Source organism: Megachile rotundata, chromosome 1 (genome assembly GCF_050947335.1).
Source record: "Megachile rotundata isolate GNS110a chromosome 1, iyMegRotu1, whole genome shotgun sequence".
NCBI lineage: Eukaryota > Metazoa > Arthropoda > Insecta > Hymenoptera > Megachilidae > Megachile > Megachile rotundata.
Genome location: NC_134983.1, coordinates 3,345,406 through 3,354,602, shown reverse-complemented (window position 1 = coordinate 3,354,602; position 9,197 = coordinate 3,345,406).

The window sequence follows — 9,197 nt, the reverse complement described above, 5'->3', positions numbered from 1 at the left end:
AAAACATAGACTATTATTTCTACCATCACATTCTCCAATGACGAATCTTGTTAAAGAAGTTATCTCAAAAATTAAATTCTGTGCAGGAAATATTTTGACTGCTGCGTTAAACTATGGAGACGTAGTGAATGTTATGAATTGTTATGTTAAAATTACCACTCACATAGATTTCCATAATCTATGAGAATAAAATCTATGTTGAATGTGTATATAAAATTAGCTCGCAACGAAGAACCATTATAAAAAATTGTATGCGTATATATACGGGTGTCCCACAATTACTGTAAGAACCGAAAAGGGGTGGTAGGTGGGGCGATTCTGAACAATTTTTTCCTTTGCCAAAATATTGGTTGAGGCTCCATTTTCGAGTTATTAGCAAAAAACACTGATCAATGAGAGCACGCGACAGCGTGAACGACAGCGTGAGCGACAGCTTCGAATATGACGGCCGATCGTCGTTGTGAACAAATGTATCGATACCGTCGGTATAACGTCGGTATATCGTCGGTATAACAGGAAACTATTAGGTAAAAGTTAAATCGAATAATGAATTAACAAGTTAAGAATAATATTAAGTTCTTCGTAATTCGTGAATGGGAGATAAACCAATTAGTTGTTGTTTACCCAGTCCAAGTATATTGTATTTATTTTATGCATTCAAACAGGAAAAAGAATAAATTCACGAAAATAAATCTTGTCAACTATTCTAATGAAGCAAACGAATAAATTCACGTTTCAAAACGAATGAGTACCTTACCTATGAAATGAGATAGAACTGGAATAGAATATCTAAAGAACCTCATTGAAGTGAAATAAATCAATTTTTGCGTACGTTTAATTTTAAAAATACAGAAACAACTTAAATAAAACTTATCTATTGATTCATGAAAAAACTAGCTTCGATAAAAAATATTTGTGTCACCGAGTAGATCCACCGATCAGAGCATCAACAGCTGATGTCCTGGCAGGGTCAACGAACTCTCAATTTATTTCACTGTCTCTTTCTAATAATTGCACAACATAAGCACGACCGGTAAACGGACCGAATGAAAACGCGTAAACGATTATTCATAGATATGTATGTTTAACGATACACTATTCTCATTATAAAGTATCCGAATTGAGGAATCGAAATTATATTATATTTTATTAAAAGACATTGTTAGACTGGCCACGGATCGCGGTTTCGTTCTCGATCGCGAGGCATACGTCGCGAACGGTTGCCATGCAACGATGATCTGTTGAACGACTGCGGCGTCGATCGACAGTCATCGTTTATTGTCGAAAGATACGTGTCGAAATAAAATGTATCGTTGTTTTTAATAAAAAATTCCGTTTTCTTGCTTTAAAGATAGTATAGTTTAAATTATTTATGAATATTCGTTCACGTTTTTTCATTCGTCCTATTTACGTGTCGGACTCACAGTGAAAATTAGTGAAAATTAATGAAAAATGACAGAGAAAAGCGATAATGAAAACTAATAATGAAAGATGACAGTGATAGGTGACAGTGAAGTTTCTTGAGAGTTTTTTGAGAGTTTCTGTTATTTATACACCCCCGGACAAAAAGATAGCACACATGTGCTATCTTTTTGTCCGGGGGTGTACTAACAGTAAGGATCGGTGGATCGACCCAGTGACAGAGATGCATTTTCATCGTGATTATTTGCGGTTCAATGGGTGAGTTACATTTAAATTTGTTAATTATTTAATTCAAATTTTTATTTGTTGAATAGAAAAGTTATCTAATTTTTTAAAAATGAGAATTTGTTCTTTTTCATCATCACAATATCTACTGAAAATAATTTTCCATATTTTATCTATTATTTCTTTGCGATAACGATTAAACGTATTGAATAAATTCGACTTATTCTGATTACGTGAGTAGGGACTAATTTTGTTATTTCTTATGCACGAATGAATGATAATTCAACAATAATCCCGATCTTTTTATTCATTAACAATAATCCAGATTTTTTTATTCATTATTCGATGTCTTTGACCTAATAGTTTCCTGTTATACCGACGATATACCGACGTTATACCAACGGTATCGATACGTTTGTTCACGACGACGATCGGCCGTCATATTCGAAGCTTTCGCTCACGCTGTCGCGCGCCCGGTTTATGCGCGCTCTCATTGGTCAGTGTTTTTTGCTAATAACTCGAAAATGGAGATTCAATCAATATTTTGGCAAAGGAAAAAGCTATTCAGAATCGCCCCACCTACCACCCCTTTTCGGTTCTTACAGTAATTGTAGGACACCCATGTTTTATGTTAAATAACTATATTATGTTACTCTATTTAAATATTATTACATAGATGCAATGAAATTTTCCTTTCGAAATAAATTTAAATCTAATATTGTTTTTTGTTAAAGTCTATGAAAATAAATATATCTATAGAAAAACTTGAGTTGCAGAAGGGTGAATTCGATTTGGGACAAAATGAATGAGACCTACAAAGGGTTAATTTGAATTGTAAGGAGATAAATAAAATCGGTAATAGGATTAACGCAAAACTTGTAAATACTACTCTAAACAAATTCTCTGTTTCTGTAATATTCTGTTACATGCAGAAAAGGTTGCGCTACAATTATCGGAGAACAATAGTCGAATTCGAAGAATCAACAAACATACCGACGAGTCGTTTTTCAATAGTTCCACGGCTAACTAGAAAAATGAAACCAACCCAACGCCGAAGTCGGTCTTTGCAGCTTTCCGTTCGGTTCGCGAATTAATCCATCAAAACAGTCACGATATAACTCACGCTCCTGTTTTTTGCCACCCCTTCCGTCCACCTTCAAAAGTTCCAAAATTGATTGCGCGCCGTATTTAAATACAGCGACAACTGGAAAGTCGGAAGGAAACTCAATTTATTCCTTTTTAATATAAATTTTAAATAGTTCTTGCTGTATTTCGTGCTTGAAAATCAGTCCTGTTCAATTCAAGAAATATACGTAAAGGAAGAGCAACATATTTAAAATACTAGTTTAACAAATAAAAGAAATACGATAAAGAATAAAGACAGATAAAACTGTACGTCAACGAGAAATTTATAAACTTTAAAATTTCAATATCTGAAATATTCGAGTTAGCAACATAGTCTTAAAATCTAACTTTTCAAATTATATTTTATACCGTTAAAAGGTTCGTAAAATTGACATGTAACTGTAAGATTAACATGAACATAATTAAATTAAATAATTTACTCTACAGTTACTCTTTGTATTTTAAATAGAACTACAACAATTAAGTCCTTTTTAGAAATCTTGTAGATTAAGTTAAAATGTCAAAATTATGGTTCGTCTATTGATGTCATTACTCATCAAATTACCAAGTAATTGTAACGTTATCAAATTTGTTGATATTTCGATTTTCCAATTTCTAATAATATTTAAATAATATTTATGCTGTACTTCCTCTTTTTTTAATAACAAACACGAATGCATAGTTATTTTAAATTTTCGACTCAAATACAATTTTATTGTTCTTCAAAGGAAAATATGAAGTGTTCATTATTACAGTAATTATTCACAATGTTGTATGTTTCAATATCAAAGCTACACGTAGGCAACAATTAATAATAGGTAAGCATATAATTATTCACAATCAGAAACATACATTAAAATTCTTGAATGTAAAGTATACCCTCTCCTATGTAATTACCAATTATATAATACATACAAGTCATTAGTACGCGCGCATTGCAAACATTTGAATAAAACAGCTAACAATAAATTCGTGCAAAAGTAACTATGAGTAGTACAAACTCATTATCCTCCAAAGTCTTAAACAAATTCAGACAAAGACAATAATTAAAGCCTAAATTAATTTTGATTTATAAAAGTTCTACTTGTATCAGTATCTGTCTACTGTTGAATAAGGATTTTCAAGATTTTCATTCTTGCATGAGTTTTCAAAATCTTTGCTATATCCTAAAAGATACATCTTCATTATGTAAAATGCAGAGGAACTTCATGAAGACACAAGCATGTACTTGGTTCTTACCACACATGTACCACATAAACTATTCTGGCTTCAAACCAGCTGGCACCATTAACCCAAATATATGTGTCGTTCATAATGAAGAGGGAGATTCTAGTTGATAAATTAATCACGCGGTTCCCTCATGCATTCTTCGAGACTATCGACCTCGAAATCCCTCGATTTGATATTCAAGAGTGAATAAAAGATTCAGCTATCATCAGGAAACGTTATCCGAGATTTGTTTCCATGCGATCAACATTGATATATGTATATATAACAATTCATCGATAATATATTAATTTATGATATTTCAGTAAGTGGATAACAATACACGTGCTTGTATATTCATCCGATTTGATCAAATTCATGAGAATGCACTTATGTTGCTTTCAGATATCTTACTTTTTATTATTACAGATAATCCTTGTCAATATTGAATTCAAATCAAACGATATCTACATGTTGATTACATTGTTCATCCAGCTATGTGTGTACTCGTGTGTATTTCTCCATACACAGGGATGAGGGAATAAATTTTTCACGATTTTGAAGTTTAAAAATTTTGGTATTTGGGAATTCGGAATTTTAAAAGTCTTAAATTTCGAAACTTCGAAATTCAAAAATTTGAAAATACGTATTTTCGAAAAGATAAAAATTCTTAAATTTGAGAATTTTTGAAGTTTTTTAATTTAGGGATTTGATAATTCGGAAATTCGGAAATTTGTTAATTTGGTCGTTTGGAAACTTGGAAATTTGAAAATATGGAAATATGGAAATTTGGTAATTTGGTAATTTGGTAATTTGGTAATTTGGTAATTTGGTAATTTGGAAATTTGGCCATTTGTAATTTAGCAGTTTGATAAATCTTATCAGATTTAGCAGTCTGATCAAATTTAGTAATTTGATAACTTGGAATTTTGGAAGTTTGAAAATTTGAAAATTTGAAAATTTGAAAATTTGATAATTTAGTAATTTGGAAATTTGGCAATCTGTAATTTAGCAATTTGATAATTTAATAATTTCGTAATTTCATAATTTAGTAATTTGGTACTTTCTCAGTTTGGCAATTTTGTAATTTGAAGATTTGGAGATCTGATATTTCTATTTACAGAAAACGTTCTCCATAGCCCATATATCAAGTTCACATCATTTTTTATAATATCAAATATTAAACACCTATGACCAACATATACCATTTACAATCCGCATCACAAAGATATGTCTCTGTAGTGAAAGTGTTAAACATTTTTTTGGAAAACATATAGCTTTCAAGATAATTTAGATATCAGAAATTTTCAAATAAACAACCTGTATGAATGGTGTTTTAAAATTTGAAAGACTCCATACAACGAATACTACCATTTTCAATGTAACGGCCATTGAGCCGCCATATCTTTGTACTAAAGGTATCTAGAAACTTGAAACTTCTTATCCATATATAAAATTTCTCTTTATTTGCAGTACATTACAAACAAAAATAAATTTCTTAAAATTCCATTTTTATCTTTTCTGGTTTATAAGATATTTAAACTCACAGTTTCGTTATTTCAGTACTGAGTCACTGACTCATCATCAATAAACGGAGGTACTGCTCACAGCCATAAAGACTTGATATTTTACATCAAAATAATATTTATATTACGAAGAAAAGAAAAATTACAAAATTCGAAAAACCTTCCTTCGCCAGCAATCTATAAAAAAATTTTATTTGCAGTTGGTACATAACAAGTTTCTCCAAATTATATAAAAGTCGTCTTTCGAAATGCAAATATAACTACTTACAAAAGCGAATGAAATCACATAAAAATCATTTTATGTAATAAATATATTATAGCTAAGTCTCGTGACACTAACCGTAAAAGTTAAGTTAAAAGTTAAATGTCATTTAAAGTCACGTCTGTAGCAATTATCAACTCTGACACTTTCCTTAACAGATCGCTCTAAAATTATATAAATATTATTTTATGCAGTGCTTTATTAACAAATATTAATACTGGAATGTAAGCAACAGACATAATATTCTGTGCTAGATAATTACTATGTTATAAAATGTTCTTTAATTAAAAACGTTAAAACCCAGAGTGATTTGTGAGTGATAGTGTCACAGTTAATAAGAAGGCTTTGAAGAGTTTTAATAATAGTTGTTTCGAAACCTTTTTTTATGAAAATTAAATAACATATTCAAAATAATCTTTTAATTTTGCGCCGCCTCCGAAAAGGTTGAAATGTATTTAATATAATACCTAACGAGTAAATAGGTTTCATTCATATCTGTTACGTAATTGTATGATTGAATGAAATAGAAATTACTTTATTAGGAAATAGAAATTATTTTATACTTTTTAGTGCATTTCGAAGTCGGCGTATTTTTTTTCTAAAAATTATTTTATTACCTATTGTACTTAACACAAAATTTACGAATGTTTGATGAGTAGTTACGTTTGGATTTGCAATAAAATACAAAAATAAGTAATAACGGATGACATACAAATTAATTTATACAATTATTCGTTAACTCGACAGAAGTTAAAATATAGTGTGGTAAAATAATCCTAATAATTTCTGTAATTTAAACTAAGAAATCTACGATCCATCATTTTTACGGGTTCCGTAAATCTAATGTAATCGAAAAGCTCGTTTAAAGTCAAAGAAAATTAAAATCGTCGTAACTCATGAACGGCTCATTTGAAACCGTTTCTGATGATTTATGAAGTCACAGAGAACAATGTCTCAGAGTTTCGTTATCTTCGTTGCATTTTAAAATAGATCTAAAATGTCCTTAACACTTTGCCGTATGATTTATTTGTCAGATGCATTAATTAGAACTATTCATTATTTACAGATACAATATTGACACCTTGTGTCTAAAGACTTTTTCAAGTACATCTGTTGCTTTGACGAATATATTTTTTTGTATAAAACAATATTAGGCGTTATAAATACGATGTTAATTGAAAAATAAAAATTTCTTTAATGAAATTGAATTAATTACTTAATGAATTTTGTTTAATGAAATTTCTGTTTTAATATTCTTTTGAAGAACAAAAAGGTAACGCTTTTAAATTAACAAGCAAATTTTAAATCAACAAACATAGTATTGCCGAATAGAAAAATACACCCAATGACAGTATACATAATTAATTTATATTTGCAACGACATTCAACTTAGAGAATAAAAATGTAATATTGCTTATATGACGATAGTCGACTGCAAAAGGTTAAAATAAACAAAAAAGAAATTTACTTTGTTTTCAGCTATATTTGATTATACAAATTATAGTTGGATTTAAATTTCAAATTGAAGCATAGTAAAAATATAGCATTTGTTACAGATAAGACGGAAAGAAAGAAAAGCGAATCGAGAAAGTCACAGAATAAATCATAATTATAATTAACACGTTGTCTGCTTTGGTGGTCATCGGTGGTCATGCCACAAATTCAGTTAAAGTAATTATTTACTGGAAAAGCAAACAAAAGCAACCTTCAAGGGCCCTTCATGTTGAAACAACAGCATACATTAACAGATTAAAAGATGAAAATAAAAAAATTATATACCTTTGTTCTTGACACTAGAGGATAAAGGATAAAGTAATTTACACAATTATTCTTCATCTTAATTATTTCTGTAATGTAGCATAAGAAATGTAAGATGCATCATTTTTACGTGTTTCGTAAATCGAATTAATAATGTGTGTTATAGTAGGTCTAACGACAAGTTTTCACTGTCAACGTGTTAGCACTAATCTTACCGGCGTATAATGTGCACATAATTTTAAATTAAAAATGAATCCGAAAAATAAATAAACGATTACAGATTTCAAAAAAACTGTAACAAATTGTATAGCTTGTAATAACAAACTTGTGGAACAATCATCTGATCGGTTTGGAAATTAGAGATGAACAAAATGAATAGTGGTATATCACGATCGGACGCATGCTGACCAATCATGAAGGCCGCCCACTCCTAAACAGTACATGCATTTTAGTTAGAGAATATGTCGTCCAACTGGCGTTATTTACAACCACAGAGTTTTCCGACAACATTCGAGCGAGATTTATCACGATTGAACCATGAGTGTGTGACGAGTCAGAGTCGTCAAAGTATGGCGAAGGGTTAAACTGACAAGTGTGACGCGGATTCAAGTACGCATATCGTCAAGACCACATCCGACGCGATCGGCGGCGAACGAGTTAAGGCCACGATACGGCCTTAACGCGAGCGAATAAGCGTGGAAACGGAAATGGACGTATGCTCGGCCGCGCGTGCAGGGATCAGCTCGCGATGGAACGTGGGCCGCGTAACACGACGTGCATGTGGATCAACGTCGGTGTGTGCCCACGTCGTTCTCCACCGGCTGGCCCGAGTATAGGATCAATATAAGCGATGACATAGCGAGAGCTCATCTTTAAGCCACGCCCGCGAGGCCGCGAGCGCCAATGCGGTCACGATCTACCGGCTACGTGGCCAATAGGCGGCCAGCATCGATTTTTCGCGAGTTCGTTTTTTTTTTCGCGAAAGTGAATTTCTTCGCGATGCTGACGGGAGTGTCGGACAAGAGGAAAAGAGAGGATGGCGCGGGACGAGAGGCAAGAAGTCGGAGAGTCGGCCTGTGGGACAGAGAGAGGATAGAATCGCGTGGATGGTAGTGGAAATACATAGGACGAGGAGCTACGAGGATGGTAGTAACGGTGCGAGAGAGGGAGAAACAAGAGGGTGGAAAGAGGAGACGCCCGTAGAGAAGGCAGAGGATGAGGATCGATGAGGACAGGGTGACTCTTCCAGGGGTAAACGAACCCCCATTTCATCTACCCTTCGCGCTGTTATCGGCTGTCCCTTTTTCAATCGACGGAACCCCTGCCTGCCGTTGTTATCGACATAGCCCGCGAGTTCATCTGCATGCGTGGCCTGCTGCCTGTTGCAAGACGCGAACGCATGCCGATGTCCATACCGTTCGTCACGCTTTTTCACGCGTTTATTCCGAACACGCGACACGCGAGCTTGTCGGTCTGATGAGCATTAACTCTTTTGCTGTCGATGTACGGGACTGTAAAGGCGCGTCTCCGCTGGTGTTCGTGAACAGGATACGAATCGTTCTTTCTAGGAATCGCCTCCTCATCTACCGTTTCTGATCTGTTTGCGATACATAGCCACCTGAAAAGCCTTCACTGAAAGAGCCCTCAGACAGTCAATATATATTGTCAATACA